This window comes from Dermacentor variabilis, chromosome 6 (genome assembly GCF_050947875.1).
Source record: "Dermacentor variabilis isolate Ectoservices chromosome 6, ASM5094787v1, whole genome shotgun sequence".
NCBI classification, from domain to species: Eukaryota; Metazoa; Arthropoda; class Arachnida; order Ixodida; family Ixodidae; genus Dermacentor; species Dermacentor variabilis.
This window is the reverse complement of record NC_134573.1, coordinates 109,610,866-109,629,866: the sequence shown is the minus strand read 5'-3', so window position 1 is coordinate 109,629,866 and position 19,001 is coordinate 109,610,866.

The following is a 19,001-nucleotide window of genomic DNA, read 5'->3' as shown; positions in this document are numbered from 1 at the left end:
TCAGTAAGTGTAAGAGAAAGAAATAATAGCTAATCCCTTATTTTGAGTTGAACCGATGAAATTATTCTAAACGGATACAAACGGGATACGAGCGTAACGTTGACAACTTCATGCATATGAATAAACAACGGTGCCATAGTTCCTCTTCATGTTTCCTATGGCTGCCTCGACCGTGGGTGCCTTGTCTTCTGTGCAATTACGAGAATCGGGTGAGCAATCGCACTCACGTGTGTTGCCACGGCGCTTGCGTTGACCGCTATGATAACACGTTAGTGAACTTTACAATACATTCTGACAAATCTAAAACGTTCGCCGTACTTCACGTGGCGTTTCGGTGTCGTCTACGTCTTTAATCCAGACATGCATACACAGGTACATGACTGAGGAGAAGGCGAAAAAAACCCGCTAAATAACAGGTTTACCGTGTTCCTATCTGCCATGTGTTCATCGGCACAGTGGTACGCACAAAAACAGACGGCACAGGGCAAATCTATTTAAAAAGAAGACTCAAAAACAATGCATTTGAGTGGAGCAATTGAGTGGAGACTCCCTTATATTTCAGCACATACGCGTGTGAAAGCATCTAGCATATTCGTTACGGAGTACATGGTGAAAACTGAAATGTCTGCACCTTTTCAAAAATTCATGGTGTTTCAAAACAACAATACCATCATCAGCAAGGTGTGGCACGATTTTTGGGACTATGTATTCACAATATGCAGGCAAGACATGTGAAAGGTAATGAAGGACTCGTACGCTCATCGGCTAGTTAAGAACGCAGCAGATACAAAACCGATCGATGATTCTTTATTCTAGAACTGGCGAGTAAAACATTAAGAATAACTCTTTATCGCATGCACTATAAAACCTACTAAAATATGGGGCGCAGCGTGATTAGTCTCCTTTTTAACACTTGGCAGCGCAAACCCGGTTTTAGCCAGGACCTACTACAATTTGCCTGCGCGTTAAGACTGTCGGCAATTACTTGTATCAAACTCTGCGATAACGCTGAATGATGGCGTCCAATACAGCCGCATGTATACAGCATAGAAACCCCGAATGTTGCTAGCAGAAGGACATTGGCCGATTTTGTTTTGTTTTTTTTTTTTTCATTTGAGGAGTTGGCACATGAAAAGATGTTTGGAGGCCGGAGTTCCTCACGCTAAATTTGAACGAGATGTACTCGAAAGTGCGATGTCCTTATCCTCGATCTTAAGTATTTCATACCATTTCTTCTATGCTCTCTTCGGCGAGTCATTACTTATGCTCCTCTAAAAGGCAGAGCGCGTTGCAATCCGTAAATTTTGGAATTTCTTCTTTGTGTATTTCTTCTCCCTTCTCTCTTTCCATTACATTTCATTGCCGGGACACCTTTCCCTCGGGCAGGGTAGCTAGGTGGTGTTTACACTGGCTAAACACACTGTCTTTCCCTCTATATTTTCTCCTCCTCTTTTCTCGCCCAATATCTGTGTTAAGCTATTTCGCAATCACTTGTCACCCGTACACGGCGCACGGCCTATAAATTCGTAGGCGCTCGCGAGTCTCAGCAGCAGGGTGTGCTCTTTCCGCTTGAGCCCTACGACGACAGCTTTCAGCAGCCTTGGCCTCCGAGACTGTCGTCTTCTGGCGCAGCAATTTGGCAACTAATGAGATCAGTGACGGTGAGCTCGCATCACGTAAAAGCAAATCACGTGACACACGATTGGGAGAAAGCAAGCGGCGAAATGACCCTTGTACACCGGGCCTCTGGCTGGGAAGCCCTCTCCAGTAGGACAGTAGGCCCGAGACCCGACATCATGGGCCATATTCTGAAAAGATTCACTTGGGCGATACTATCGCCTCGGCGATAGTTCGACCTGAGGCGCGCGCTGATTGGTCGTTTTAGCAAAAAACGGTTGAGCTTCGTCATCCAATTTTGCTTAACCAGCCAATCATCGCGCGCCCGAGGGCGAACTATCGCCGAAGTGATAGTATCGCCGAAGTGGATCGTTTAGAATACGGCCCCATGAAACTCCCGATATTCACCTTACGGTACTACTGATAAAACCGAAGAATTGGTTTCGCTTCCTCGCCCTCTTCGCTACTTCGCAGTGTTGCCTGTGGCACCCAGGTGGAGTGGGGGCGCGAGGTTCGACACAGGCAGCGCTTTCTTGATCTTGATCACCGGCTTGGATTACAAGAGAGCACCACCTCTCGTAGCGAAGTCACCTGTGACTTGTGTGGACCTCCTACACCAGGGTGAGGCTTTCACACATGCAACCTGCTTAGATTTCACTCACGCAACCTCCAATAAGCTGGATTACAGGGCTCACAAGTTCCCCCGCTTTAGGTGTCGAGCTTGTCCTGACACTTGGGATCTAGACGTACCTCGCCTCTCAACGCTAACCTACCTCTGGCTTGGATTACAAGGAGGCACAACCCTCCCCAGCCTTAGGCACCAGCTCTCACATCGTGCTACTATCTGTCATTGACCGACGTGCACTGCCTCCTAGAAGCTGCATTACAGAGGGTCTCCTCGCCTTCCAGAGTCAGCTGCCAAGACGTAAGTGTCTCTCCAGACCAGATCACACGAATTACGCGACACAGCGTGATGCCCCATCCGGTCAAACGTGTGCAGATCCACCTGTGGTGCCATCGAGAAAGAACACTCAACTCAATGTGCGTGCAGCACTATAATAACAACTCCGCTAATAAAACTCAGCCGAGAGATTTCAATATGGCCCGTCTGTCGCCGTGCGTTGTGACGTCACAAGCAGCAACATCACACTCGCAAACATGATGCAGCAGCATTAAACTCAGTAACATTTCGCCGCAACACTAAACCCAGCCGCATAACTCAGCGAAAAGTAATGTTCTCTCATTTACACATCATAAGAATTGCTTATATGGCCCCATAGCGTTTTTTGAAACCTTAGACGAATTTCTGTTTAACATCCCCATCTTCTCTCTTTATTTCCTGCTTCTCCTAAAATAACTTATACGCTTTACACGGATCGCTTAAATGCGTCAGTCATCCGAAGCATGTACTATAACTACTCACTACGTTTGTAAAACATCGTCAAAATCGTGTCGGCGACCCTTTAAGAAGGAAATGCTTGGAAAAGCCACCACCCTCTGCGTGCGCGAGTTTTAGCGTAGGCAACAGGGCATGAGACTGGAACTCAATTAGTTATTCCTTTTATTTTTTGTGGATTCAAGATTTCCTTGCTAACTTTTCGTACAAAACATTATTTTACGTTTACTTTGGGTGTCTCCGAATTTTTCGTAAGTGTTTTTTTAGACTTCACTAATTAGGAGCTCTATATTTTGCCTACTCAAAGCTAAGGGTCGCAAACCGCCGGGCTTAGAAAATAACGGAGAAAGTTATACGAAAGAAACCCAAAGGAGTACAAAATGAACGCAAGCCGGGCGGGGCGTATTGCATAATCAAAGGTCCACACCGTTTTGCGTATGCAAAATCTAAAACTCCCTAATAATTATGTTTCTAATCTTATTCGATTTTCAGTCCCGCAGTAGGTAAGCAGATTTTGAAGTAGAATACCAGCCAGACTGTGCTGCCGAGTCCCCAAGGACCTGCGTGTCCGTAACTCCCCTGTGTGTAATAAGGTTATCATCCCCACCCGTACTCAACATTTACCGTTATATAACTATCTGTCACAAATGCAATTAGAGTCAATCTCTAGAACATCTCTTTAGCATGTCGCCGTTTTACTGTGCAAAGTAAAATATCTCTTGGATAAACCCTTTCGAACGCTTGCCTTTAATTTCTGCTGTCGATCTGTGTTTTAACTATGAGAACGCTCATGACGCTATTTTTAATCTTCTGCGCAAGACAAAATCAACTGAGTGCAAATCTTTCTTTTTTTTTCTTTTTCATCCTCTGAGTTGCACTTTCACTCCATACCTGTAGCAATTAACTTTTAATTTCAGAATTTCTAGATAATATTTCGTTCCAATTGATTCTTCTATTTCCTTTATTTTCCTAAATCCCAGTCCTGCCCAATTCACGGCCGATGCCCCCGAGTGGAGCGCTCTAATTGGCGGGAGAGCAACAAACCAAGCAACGAATCAGGCAGGGAGAAGAAGACGACACCGAAGAGGAGCGACCTCGGTATTTCTTCCCGAGCAAGCAATTTTCGTTTCTGCAGGAGGTCTCAACTTGTCCATTCTGCCTCTTGCCGTGTCCGAGTGCTTGACTTCAGTCACGCTTGCTAGAAGACAAGGCGCAGCTACTAAGTGAGGCATTCAATTCCCCCGCGCCGACCTGCGCTGTCGCAGCCACCGGACGAGGCAATGAACACCCCACAATACCGTACTCGCATCGCCATTGCCGTCACGAGCTGCTGCCTCGTAAGTACTATCTCTGTAGCTGTAAACCTCGCTGGACCGAGACAACATGACGCCAATTTTCTTATTTTATTAGTCCATGTTGATTTGAACGCTGTTCCAGAAAGATTAGCTATCGTTGGAGGCGCTCCTAAAGTCGTTGAGAGCTTCCGCTGTCAAATGGTAACGAAAAGAACCTAAGCTAAGGATTTATTTCGCTTCCGGCCGAAGGCACAGTTCGGCGTTTCTTGACACACACTCGCTGACGCTGTTACGTGTATTTTACATATTGACCAGAGCCGGGAATCATCTTTTACTATGTGCCGTCTTGAAAACAGAGAATCCTGTAGACGATTCCTAATGTTGCTTACATGCCGTCATACCTATTCCCGACAGCTGTAGGGCGTCAGCGTTTTGCTGTCATTTGCCACGCAAGTGGTGGTTGCACGCTGCGTGGGCTGGGCATTGTATTCGAGATTACGTGCCACTTTGGGCCGAAATTTCGCTCTATTGTCAGATGAAGCTCCATCGCTAAGGCATTTGACATGCTAATGCACAGCTTTCTGTCGTAATAAGCTAATGAATACCTACAATGACACATAGAGGAGAACGTTTAGCGTCGGTGGAAGCGCATGGCACTTCCCGTGAACGAATTCAAACAGACCGAGCAGGATGCCAGCTGGACCCTGTAACTTTCGTTTTTCGCTGCAGTACGCTATATGGCTGCTGCTAGAACAGGGTGATATATAAAGACTGTTTGACGCTTCTAGGGGTGGAACTGCCTCTGTCTCCTGATGCGATCTCAGCCATGGAGCCAAGAAAGCTTCGGCATAGCTAAGAAGTCCGGTAAGCTTCGTTTTGCATCGACGTGCGAACAGCGTTAGTTATTGCGCCTGCCTGAAGCTGACACTGTCTTAAGGGAAGTGGCTTTGTAGGAAGTTTTGGAGGAAGCGTATTTCAGAAACATTTCATTGGAAGCACTCAGTCAAACGAGAACGCTTCATCAAACTGAGGTTTACAAAAATTCGCAGTTACGCTCGAAAGGCGAAGCGCCGATTGCGATAGCAAATTAGTAGGTGGCTGTACGAAGTAAGGATAGTAGTTTTATCGGCCGTATAAGCTTGTAAACACTCGCTGACTCACTAAATTAACAATGATAGAATATGTAAGCGTGACAGATGACGTAGAAATGAACAGACACACGGTGACAGGGCTGTCTTTGTGCGTCTGCTTCTTTGTACGTCCTTGTTCAGTCGCGCTTACGTACTCTATCACGGATTCAAACCAACTAGCCCGTCAACGTGTTCTAACTAAATTAACCAGCACGGTGTCACGCGCGCACAGGTAAACGTGAACACACATCGCTCGATGACAGCGGAAACTGTCTGTGAAAACGCTGGATTTAGGCATCGCGGCAGCAGTCACGAGCCAACTGACCTCCGTGCATATGTCGTTTCAGCGCGCATGAAACGTTAAAAGCACAGCGCATACGAAGCTACCGGAACTACGCGCACTCTTCAAACATCGCGGATCGCACTTTAGCCACGTCGCAGACCGCTTTCAAGACACACGAGCGCCGGCAACGCGTCCCTACGGCATCCGTCAAAGGCGCACTACTACGGCGTCCGCGATTCACGTGGCCAACGCCGTAGGACGACGCGGTTGCCTCCTCTCTCTACGGAGCGGCAGGCGAGGAGGACATCAAGGCACCGTAAGAGCACCTTTGAGCAGCACCCGGAGAAGAACGCCCCTCCTCCTTCGCCTCGCCCCATAATTACCCCACGGCCTCGCGCGCCACAGGAGAGGGACGCATCCGAGCCGCTTTCCTCACTCGCGCACGCGAGATTGAACGGCATTCGCAGGCTCACGCTCACATGATTTCACTCATACGGAACATCATAGCGACGGCGACGGCAAAAATGCGTCTGGAGTGACCATATAATAGCTATCGCAATAAAACTATCGGAAATACACCTTGTGTTTCGTCTCGGCGTGACATAATTTTGTTTGTCAAATTCGTTGCCGCATTTCTTCCCTCGATATGCGAACATAAGTATTGATGTACATATTGTTTAGGAATATAGATTTCACAAACGGGACACGTGGAATGATTTTGCGATGACTACCTGCACCACGCAGGAGCCATGCTTCTGCTTCTTGCTTCATCTTTCACAGTCAATATCTCTCGCTGAGAACAGTCATTCTGCACGTTTCCCTTTATTATTTTTTTTTCATAACAGAGTTGGTAGCTGTCAGTGCTATCATTGACTTCGTGTACGTCACCAACGCCGCCAGCGACATTCTCCTGATATGGGTCATTTACTACGTAAGTGCTAAAAGGTTTTATATTTGGTGTCACGAAGACGAAATGTTATCACCGACGATAAATTTACATTTGTTTCAGTCCAGTGCAATATTAGAGGGCCCACGATACAAATCTGAAATGCATAACGTTCTCGCAATATTCAGTAGCCTAAACACGAAATACTTTCTTTTAGATCTTTTAGAACCTTCTTTTAGAACCACTACGATCACCTGCTTGCTTTGCCTGATTGTGCTTGTGTCACTCTCTCGTGTACCGTTTCTTCCGTCAGTCTTCCGTCCGCTGAAGCACTGCTTAAACTGGGTATGCCAACTACCATGCACCAAGATTTAAAATATGCAAATGCCACGTAGCTCGGCAGAACCAAGGTAATGTTGTTTGCCGTCACTTGGAGATACTCACATAATTTGTTTGCATTCCGCCTAATTACATAATTAGTCTTAATTAATAGGTCAACTTCTCAAATATTATAGATGAAAAGTGTCAATGAGAAAATTGTAGGACATGAAAAACTCCCGATACAGCGTTCTGTTGCTCAAATCGCGCTACATACAAGTGTTCTTCCAAGGGTGAGAAAATCCCGCGAATACACGCACAATTACCACACGACTGGCCGCTCGAGGCAATTTTGCTGCGTGTATTCGCGGGCTTCTTTCGCTGTGTTCATATTTATACTTTTTGTGCGCAAACAAACAGGGACGAAGAATAGGGGCAACACAAGGACGAGCGCTTTCTAACAACTGGTTTCATTTTTGAAGAACTACTTACTTAAATACCCACAGAACTGCGCGATCTAGAGAACAGAGCACGCCTACAGCGCATATGATACCCGCTGATCTGCGCGATCAAGTCAAAAGAGCAACGTCAATATTACATATAACACTTGTGATAAAAAAAGAAAGCGTGGACAAAAGCCACCCAGTCATACTAAAAACAGCAAAGTGCATAAAAACAACCACTTACAATAACATGCGTTAAAGATGTGATGATAGAAGCGAATTTTCTTTATCTAACAATGAAACAGAAGGATGGCTGATGCATTTTTCTTTTTGTTTTTCAATCCAGTATGCTTCCACGATTTCCCTAGCGGTTTGATTCCTATGCCTGTACAAAATGTCTGTGCTAGTAACACAAGGGGAGCAACCATGTTCTTGGCAATGCATTGCCAAATGCGTACTAGGGCGACCTTTCAGGCTAGACAAGTGCTCCCTTAACCTAGTGTTAATGCATCTCCCAGTCTGCCCTACGTACACATGACCACACGTCATAGGAATCTGGTAAACTACGTTCTTCGCGCAAGCAACAAATTGGTTCTTGCGCGGATGTTTAACAGTGCATTCTTTCTGTACATCATCCTTACTTTCGAACTTCTTTTTAACCTTGGAACACACACTGCCTATTTTGTTTTTTGCCGAAAATACCACTTTTACTTCATAACTACCAGCCACCTTCTTAAGTCTGTGTGAAAGGCCGTGCACATACGGAATCACTGAAACATTGGAATCTCCATCCTTGATCGCGCAGATCGCGCAGACTTGATCGCGCAGATCAGCGGGTATCATATGCACTGTAGGCGTGCTGTGTTCTCTAGATCGCGCAGTTCTGTGGGTATTTAAGTAAGTAGTTCTTCAAAAATGAAACCAGTTGTTAGAAAGCGCTCGTCCTTGTGTTGCCCCTATTCTTCGTCCCTGTTTGTTTGCGCACAAAAAGTATAAATATGAATATGTTCCAACTAGGCCGACTCGCAGTTATGTTTCGCTGTGTGTTGCAAATGCAGAACCCTCCCGTGGTGACGAACAAGGGCGTAGCCAATAGGGGGGGGGGGGGGTAGCCTTGTGACGCTTCGCTCTCCCCCTCCCCTCCCGAAATGTTTTCGCGTTGTCATGCACCGCCGACCCAAACAACCCCCGGCGCCGGAAATCATTCTCGATTTTGTTTAGAATACTTTTTTTTGCGCTCGAACAGACATTTGGGCACAAACATTGCGATCTCGGGCTGGATTTCGCGGCGACGTCCATACACCGGGCGTTACATAACGCAAGGAGCCGCCTCATCCTAGCGCAGAGCTTCAAGAGCGATTTGATGGCGAGGTTATGGCGAGCGAGCTCGTCGCGGCATCTCGCGGAGGCCGCGGAATCTACGAAGCGCATGGATTTCAATTCCGAAACTTCATAGGCATAAAGTTGTCATAAACTTTTGATGCGAAAGGTGCATATGACATTTCCATGCTTTAGATTTTAATTCCATAAGTTTGTCGGTTCAATGTCCTTATAAACATTTGACGCCAAAGGTGCATTGACTCTTCTAAAGGCGTACATCGCACCATACAACGAGAGAAGGCAAATCAACACATTATCAGAAGTTGACAAAGCACTCAACGATGTCCGATGAGACGAAGCGTTGTGGTAGTTCATTTGTGCCGTCATGTCACACAAATGAATATCAACATTTTTTTTTACCGGCGCCAAAGCATCCATGTCAAGACACTAAAGTCAGCAATGGTAACTAGGTTCTTATTTATTTCCTACTTTGACTTTTATTCGCGAGGACACATTGAGCCTCTTCAATTTTCTTGTTCGCGCTACCCACGAGCTACTAGAGCCAGCTTGAATTTTTCTCGGATGCATTTTTCTCGTGTTGCCCCGACCACCTCGTGGCGCACTTCGGTGCGCGTTCGTTTTTCTCCGGCCGAGTGGATTTTCGCCTGGCAGAGTTTTGGACAGTTACTGGCTAGCAGAAGAGAAAAAGAAACGATGGTTGCTCGCCACCATCACTGTGGAGATTCGACGGATTGTAATGCGTTCGCTTGAGCGCAACGTCTCCGGAAAGTCTTGCCTCGCCGGTGTAGGATGCCGAGCAGTATGCGTATGGTTCTCTGTGGACCAAGCGTATCAGGTTTTCTTCGATATTCCTTCGGTAGCCACATTAAGTGCCCAAAGTAGGCATTCGATTGTGGCAAACGTGCTTTCCTTTGAGTTTTTTTTTTTTTTTGCATTTTGGTGCCCTCGCCTGCCAAAAGAAAAAAAGACATTGTTGCGTCGCAGCGAATTGTCGCATGGTGAAAGTTTGATTTTGTTACAGCTTCTTCTTTTGCGTAAAGTAATGGGTCACGGGACGCTTCAGTTGCCGGATACTCTTAATATATTATTGCGAGAGCAGCTATATGGACACTCCAGGCGCATTACTGCCGTCGCCGTCGCCCTCATGTTCCGTATAAAGTTCAAGGGCGATAACATCGTGACCACGCGCCGCATGCTGTATGTGCGAGTGAAAGCGTAAGGGAGAAGGGAGGAGAAGGGTGGGCATTGGTGAGCCGACGATGGTGGCTCAGTCTTGTGTGCGCAAGCGAACAAAGCGGGGAGGAAGCGCGCCGCTCTCCATCGAAATAGCCGATATCAATGTTTCCATGCTTTTTGTCTATTTAATATGTAAAGAATATATCACACGAACTTTACAACCATATCAGTTCGAAACCAGCAAAGCAGTGCATGCCGTTGATACGAAAAATGTACCCGCCGTGGTTGCTTAGTGGTTATGGTGTTGGGCTGCTAAGAACGAGGTGACGGGATCGAATCCCGGCTACGGCGGCCGCATTTTCTTGGGGGTGAAATATGAACACACCCGTGTAGTTAGATTTAGATGCAAATTAAAAAACCCCAGCTGTTCCAAATTTCCGTAGACTCCCACTACGGCGTGCCTCATAATCCGAGAGTGGTTTTGGAACTTTAAAGAAAAAAATGTAAAGGCCATGAAATTACCACGTTGAGGACGCATATTTTAATGAAACGTTATCATTCAAGAACCTTGTTCATATTTTTATACATATACTAGGGCCAGGCTCAATGACGCTGTCCTTTGTTCCAATATATTGCGCAGGGGCAACAGTCACCGGTCGTGTATTGTAAGTAATCGGACTGAAATTATAGTCGCAAAAGAGAGGCCATATAGAAAGCAGTTCTGCAAAATACACGAGGACGACTAAAATGAAAGTGAGCCAATGCAAATATACGACAAACGGCGTGCTTTATTGAAAAGCAGTATCCATGAGCATGTAGATATTTGTCCCACTGACTAACCAGTCGCGTTATTCCCGTCTTATAAAGCTTCTTGGGTTGCTGCTTCAAAGAGTCGGTAACTGACTCTGTCACGTCATCGTCCGACACGAAGCTGGTTCCCTTGAGCGGTTATTTAATTGCCCCAAAACGTGGAAGTCACAAGGTGACAGGTCTGGGTTGTATGGCGGATGTTGCAGCGTTTCCGACTTGAAGTTTGCCAGTTTAGTGGTAACCACATTAGCGACGTGGGGACGAGCATTGTCGTGGAGCAAGATGACCCCATTAGTCTATTTTCCAAGTTTTTGATCTTTATTGCGACACGCAGCCAGTCCGGCGTTTCACAATGCCAGGAAACGATTGATAGCGTCTCCAGGTTTAGCAAATTCGATCAGTAATGGTGCCTGACGATCTAAAAGAAGGCAGCACATTTCCGGCAGAAATAACGCCTTTGCTTTCTTTGGGTGTGGTGAATTCGAATGCTTCCACTGTAAGCATGGCCATCATGTTTCAGGCTCATAATAGTGACACCATGAATCGCCCCAGGTGACAACTGCAGACAAGAAGTCGTCACCCTCATTGTGATACCGGATCAGATGAGTCAAAGCAGCGCCGAACCTCTCCGTCTTCTGGCGGTGATTTCTATAATATTGGCATCCACTGCGCAAACAAGATCCGATAACCGAGATGTTCATGAATTAAGGCGTGAACCGAACTTCACACGCTCTGCCAGTTCATCGATGCTTATTTTCCGTTCTTGTCTAATGAGGCCATCAGCCTTTGCAATTGTATTCGGGGTCATAGCACGGTGACTTTAGCCCGGTCTTGGATCCGCTTTACAACTTTCACGTCCTTCTTTGAACCGTTTGCTCGAACGCTTCACAGTGACCAATGAAATGCAATGTTCAACGCACACGGCAGCGATACGGCGAATAATTTCTTTTTGGGAAACGCCTTCGGCTGTCAAAAACCTCACGACATCACGCTATTCAACTTTTGGAGTGTCCATTATGTCACGCAACCGTGTTCAACCCAGTGTGCGAGAGCATTAAAGAACATTTATCCTCACACTTGCGTGTCACTTTTGTAAATGAGAGATGCCTGTGTGCTACACGCATGCCTCGCACATATTGAACCGAACCATTATTGCGCGAGGTGGGTAGGCTCACTTTCATTTCACTCGCAATCGTACATTAGAAATGCGAAGATACAATGGAATACACAAATGCGAAGATATAGCTTGATAAAGGGCAAGAAAAGTGTCACTGGAAACAAAGTTCACTGCATGTATACACAAAACCTCGCAACAAGATTATATATATATATATATATATATATATATATATATATATATATATATATATATATATATATATATATATATATATATATATATATATATATACGTAGAAGCCTTCAATAAATCTACGTATATAAGAAAAAGTCAATGTATATAATGCGTCAAACAAGGCAAATAAACATGTTGCGCAATCAAAGATTCACAGATCACAGAATCCTAAGCCCCCCCTCCTTCCATGCACTCCCCCTAATGTATCGCGCGTGACGGTAGGCGGCGCGCTTCCTCCCCACTTTTCTCCCTTGCGCACACAAGACTGAGCCACCATCGTCAGCTCACCCATGCCACCCCTTACCCCCAACGGTTTCACTCGCACATAAAGCGTGCGGCGCGCGGTTACGATTTTATCGCCCTTCAATATATTTATACGGAACATGAGGGCAACGGCAGGAATGCGCCTGCATGGAGTGTCCACATAATTGCTGGCGCAATAATATAGTAAGTATGCGGTAACTGACATCCCGTGGCCCATTACTTTCAGCAAAAGAAGAAGTAACAAAATCGAACTTTATCCATGCGACAATTCACTGCGACGCAATAATGTCTTTTGTGTGTGTGTGTGTGTGTGTGTGTGGAGCGGGGCACCGAAATGAAAAAAAAAAGAAACCTCAAAGGAAAGCACGTTAACCACAATTGAATGGGCACTTAATGAAGCTACCGAAGGAATATCAAAGAAAACGTGAGACGCTTGGTCCACAAATAACCATACGCATACTGCTCGGTATCCTACAGCGTCGAGACAAGACTTTCCGGATAGATTGCGCTCAAGCGAACACGTTGCAATCCGTCGAGTCCCCACAGTGATGGCGGCGAGCAACCATTGTTTCTTTTTCTCGTCTGCTAGCCAGAAAACGTCCAAAACTCTGCCAGACGAAAATTCTCTCGGCAAGACACAAACGAACGCGCACTTAAGTGCGTCGCGCGGTGGTCGGGACAACACGAGAAAAACGCATGCGAGAAAAACGTGAACTGGCTCCGGCAGCCCGCGGGTAGCGAGAACAAGAAAATTGAAGAGGCTCAATGTGTCCTCGCGAATAAAAGTCAAAGTAGGAAAATAAATAAGAACCTAGTTACCTTTGATGATTTAGTGTCGTGACATGGACGCGTAGAAGCAGGTATAAAAAATATTGATACTCTTTTCTGTGATATGACGGCACAAAGGAACCCCCACAACGCTTCGTCTCATCAGACCTCGCTGCATGCTTTGTGAACTTGTCTGATAGTGTGTTGATTTGGCTTGTCTCGTTGTATGGTGCGATTTACGACTTCAGAAAAGTCAATGCACCTTTGGTGTCAAATGTTTATAAGAACATTAAAAACCCACAATGTTATGGAATTGAAAATCTAAAGCATTTAAATGTCAGTGCACCTTTCGCATCAAAAGTATGTGAGAACATTATATCTATAAAGTTTCGCAATTGAAATCCATGCACTCCGTAGTTTTCGCGGCCTCCCCGAAATGCCGCGACGAGCTCGCTCGCCATAAGCTCGCCATTGAAACGCTCTCGTAGCTTTGCGCTCGGATGAGACGGCACCTTGCGTTATGTGACTCCCGGTGTATGGGCGTCGCCGCGAAATCCAGCCCGAGTTCGCAATGTTTGTGCCGAAATGTCTGTTCCAGCGCAAAAAAAAAAGCATTCTAAACAAAATCCAGAATGATTTCCGGCGCCGGAGGTTGTTTGGGTCGGCGGTGCATGACAGCACGAAAATATATCGGGGGGAGAGGAGGGGGGAGGGGGGGGCTGAAGCCCCATAAGCAACCCGCCCTTTGGCTACGCCCCTGCCACGGCGGGTACATTTTTTATATCAGCGGCATACACTGCTTCGTTGGTTTCGAACTAATATCTTTGCAAAGTTCGTGCGATATTTTCTTTGCATATTAAATAGACAAAAAGCATGGAACCATTGATACCACTTATTTCGACCACAATTTTTGGGATATACGAGTATATTCTTTTATGAGAAAATACAGATTTTACTTGTCTTGACAGTGCGTAGCGTTTAAAGATTCGTTTGCGGCATCTTTGGCAACGGCAGTGCAGTTATTCATGTATTTGATCCCTCGATAAAATCTCTAAGGAGGAAGCCGAGCTGTCATGTGTCCACCCCGAACGAGATTTCTGCCTACGTCACTCCATGGTGACGAGCCAGTACTGCTATAGATGTTCGCTTTTCTTCTCTCGCTAATAGCTTGATGAAGGAGATGCTCTATCAATCGAGAAAACGTGTAAATTTTTCTTCTTATATTTCCGGACGCAGTTCTGCTCAACGTGTTCAAAAGCGGCGTTAAAACTTCAACCGTGAAGGGAAATTTCGCAGTGCCGCCGGGAAAACCAAAGCCTTGTTTCATGCAATGCTTCCATGAGTTTTGTGAAAATCTACAGTGTTAAAAAGTAAAGTGATTACTCATAACAGTGCCTGGAATGTGCTCGCTGTCTCTGTAATGACCACGAACAAAAGCTTATTTTGTCGCAGCAAACCCGTCAAAGTAACATGGGTGTCATGGCTGACTCAAAGGCAAGTCAATCAAAACTTTCGCAATGTATTATTTTACGCATAAAAGCCTTCGAACATATACGTGCCACTTTCGCAGCTTTTGTAGTCCTTCAGTAGGACGTGCTTTCTGTCATTTCGTATCGTCTCGTCAGTTTATAAGCAAAAACTGCAAATTTTAGCGGTCGAAAATAAACAGCAAGAAAGCAAAAATACAGAGCTCGATATCGCGAGCCACCAGACCTCAGTAAAGGTAATGTTTATAAAGATCGTCTACATAACCTGTAGGAACGTCCAGTACATAATGCCGTCAGTACTTGTACGAAGCATTGCTTTAACGGAATCTTACCAGAAGGCGCTTCACTTTTGATAACCATATAAAAAGAGCGCACACTCAGGAAAGGGGTGTGAGGGGGAAGACAGGGAGTAGGAATGTCGCTCACGAGAAGCAGTTGCAGCTGTTTGCCGACGGAAGGGTCAACAGTTGATTCATAAGTGTCTGGCGACGTGGTGTCACTTTTTGCATTGCTCAGCTGTATGTTAACTCTGCCAGATTCCTTATGTTATTATTTCGAGCAATTACGTGGACACTCCCTGTGCATTTTTGCCGTTGCCGTCGGCATCGCCATGATGTTCCGTAGAAAGTCCAAGGGCGACAGCGCCGTCGCCGCGCGTTGTGCTCCGTCAGCAACTGCGCATTTCGCGACCTGGCGCAAGGGGAACTGACGATCGCGGCTCACTCTCGCGCGCCATATATGAAGGAGGGCGGGGAGGCAGCGCGGGAGGCTTATGTTGAATTCCCATGGCGGAGTCGGAGCAGCCGATGGACTCCGCGAGCGAGCACTCGACTTTGGCGTAGAGCAACGCCTCCAGATCCGCAAGTGGAACACAACCTGCGCCGCCGGAGCAAGGCGGAAGCGGAAGTTCTATCATCGAGTTACCCAGGTTCTTCCGCTGTTTGCTCCCAGCACCGCCGCACCGGTCACTTGTCTCTTCAGCGCCGTTCACCTGTTGTTGTTGTTTTTGTTTTTTTTTAAAGTGCGGAATGGATATCTCGCCAAGCGTGCAGCAGCTTTTGCTTCCTCGCGAGTAGTGACCAGTGGCGCCTCCCAGCAGACAAACGTGGTAAAGGAAATACGTCACGCAGAGTTCCGGTCCACTCCGCCGATTTTGGCGGAGCATCTTTTTGTGCTCCACGGAGTGACTCCCGCTCTGAATCCACTCCGACTCTCTCATGGGAACACCTTACTCCCGCCCTCACTCATGTTGAATTCCAATGGCGGAGTCGGAGCAAGTTTTTCTGCTCGTTTCGGAGCAAGTTTGTTCCAATGACAGAGTGCAGTCGACGCACATATACTCTGCCCACCGCAGGTAGTTCTAAAGATACGGCCGCACGACCGAGCGCAGCCGCCACATGCGCAGTTGCAATCGCAGTAAAACACCGCCCCCCTTCCCTGCCCCCTCTCGTGCCTCTCAGCGTTGGGCGCCTAGCAACGTTGGGTTCCTCGCGCACCACCTCCATGCGCGCCACGGAAGACTGTGCGCATCCTCCCCGCTTTCGTCTCTTTCGCACGGGCGAGATTGAGCTGCGATCGTCGGCTCCCCCAACACGCTTTCACTCGCACATACAGCGTAGGGCGCGCGGCGTCGGTGTTCTCTCGCCATTGGACTTTATAACCTCACGGCGACGTCTACGGTAGAAATGGGCTTGGAGTGTCCATACATTTCAAGGCAATAATAAACGTCTTGCTTCACGTTTGCCTTGTCTCCAAAACCCACGCACCTAAAGAGCAGAACTGCTGCAAATGAGAGTTCGTATTTTTCTAACGGTCCTTTTCAGCTCCCGTTCGCCCTTCGTCATCGACTCGGACGCCGCCGTGAAGCCGCTATTGCCGGGGTCGGTCGCTCATTACGACGCGTGATAAAGGAAGAGAATGGACAACGAAATGAAACGTTTGCAAACACGGGTCCAATAGCATGCAGCCATAATTTGCACATGTTCGTCGCTATAGAAAGCATATAAACAACATGGTTGATATTAATACGAAGGCCTTCGTAGCTACTTCCCCGAATCTTTCGCATAGTCGTCGCGATAGCCTACAAGCACACCTACCATCGCGCTACAGCCAATGCAGTAGTGAGCAGATGTTTCGCCTTGACGTCATACGTTCAATCCTGTAGTAGATCAACAGATGGCTCTTCCAGTTTAACTTAGTACGTTCTGCTCAAAATGTCGTTACGGTGCCCTCTACTCCACGTGGTCCCTTCAGTTTGGTTCTGTTCTAAAGCGAAGCAGCATCATTAAGGAGTGTGCAATGGAAGTCGGTGGTAACTCCGTTAGGCAGGATACCAGCAAACTATCGCAGGAGACGAAAGATCTGATCAAGAAACGCCAATGTATGAAAGCATCTAACCCTGCAGCTAGAATAGAACTGGCAGAACTTTCGAAGTTAATCAACAAGCGTAAGACAGCTGACATAAGGAAGTATAATATGGATAGAATTGAACATGCGCTCAGGAGCGGAGGAAGCCTAAAAACAGTGAAGAAGAAACTAGGAATTGGCAAGAATCAGATGTATGCGTTAAGAGACAAAGCCGGCAATATCATTACTAATATGGATGAGATAGTTCAAATGGCTGAGGAGTTCTATAGAGATTTATACAGCACCAGTGGCACCCACGACAATAATGGAAGAGAGAATAGTCTAGAGGAATTTCAAATCCCACAGGTAACGCCGGAAGAAGTAAAGAAAGCCTTAGGAGATATGCAAAGGGGGAAGGCAGCTGGGGAGGATCAGGTAACAGCAGATTTGTTGAAGGATGCTGGACAGATTGTTCTAGAGAAACTGGCCACCCTGTATACGCAATGCCTCATGACCTCGAGCGTACCGGAATCTTGGAAGAACGCTAACATAATCCTAATCCATAAGAAAGGGGACGCCAAAGACTTGAAAAATTATAGACCGATTAGCTTACTCTCCGTTGCCTACAAAGTATTTACTAAGGTAATTGCAAATAGAATCAGGAACACCTTAGACTTCTGTCAACCAAAGGACCAGGCAGGATTCCGTAAAGGCTACTCAACAATAGACCATATTCACACTATCAATCAAGTGATAGAGAAATGTGCAGAATATAACCAACCCTTATATATAGCTTTCATTGATTACGAGAAAGCGTTTGATTCAGTCGAAACCTCAGCAGTCATGGAGGCATTACGGAATCAGGGTGTAGATGAGCCATATGTAAAAATACTGGAAGATATATATAGCGGCTCCACAGCCACCGTAGTCCTCCATAAAGCAAGCAACAAAATCCCAATAAAGAAAGGCGTCAGGCAGGGAGATACGATATCTCCAATGCTATTCACAGCGTGTTTACAGGAGGTATTCAGAGACCTGGATTGGGAAGAATTGGGGATAAAAGTTAATGGAGAATACCTTAGTAACTTGCGATTCGCTGATGATATTGCCTTGCTTAGTAACTCAGGGGACCAATTGCAATGCATGCTCACTGACCTGGAGAGGCAAAGCAGAAGAGTGGGTCTAAAAATTAATATGCAGAAAACTAAAGTAATGCTTAACAGTCTCGGGAGAGAACAGCAATTTACAATAGGCAGCGAGGCACTGGAAGTCGTAAGGGAATACATCTACTTAGGGCAGGTAGTGACGGCGGATCCGGATCATGAGACGGAAATAATCAGAAGAATAAGAATGGGCTGGAGTGCGTTTGGCAGGCATTCCCAAATCATGAACAGCAGGTTGCCGTTATCCCTGAAGAGAAAAGTATATAATAGCTGTGTCTTACCAGTACTCACCTACGGCGCAGAAACCTGGAGGCTTACGAAAAGGGTTCTACTCAAATTGAGGACGACGCAACGAGCTATGGAAAGAAGAATGATAGGTGTAACGTTAAGGGATAAGAAAAGAGCAGATTGGGTGAGGGAACAAACGCGAGTTAATGACATCTTAGTTGAAATCAAGAAAAAGAAATGGGCATGGGCAGGACATGTAATGAGGAGGGAAGATAACCGATGGTCATTAAGGGTTACGGACTGGATCCCAAGGGAAGGGAAGCGTAGCAGGGGGCGGCAGAAAGTTAGGTGGACGGATGAGATTAAGAAGTTTGCAGGGACGGCATGGCCACAATTAGTACATGACCGGGGTTGTTGGAGAAATATGGGAGAGGCCTTTGCTCTGCAGTGGGCGTAACCAGGCTGATGATGATGATGATGATGATGATGAAGCCACTTCATCGCGAGTAGTTAGGTTCCCGTCTCGCCTCGTTTGGTACCTCTTCAAAAAAATATATATACTTGTGCGATAGTTGCATTTAGACCAGGATCCTGGGGCTCAAAAACCCCATGATCTGCCTATCAGGTTACATTCGGTTCTTCCAGCCGCATGCCAACCTACTACCAACCTTACCATACTCCTTTCCATGTGGAAAG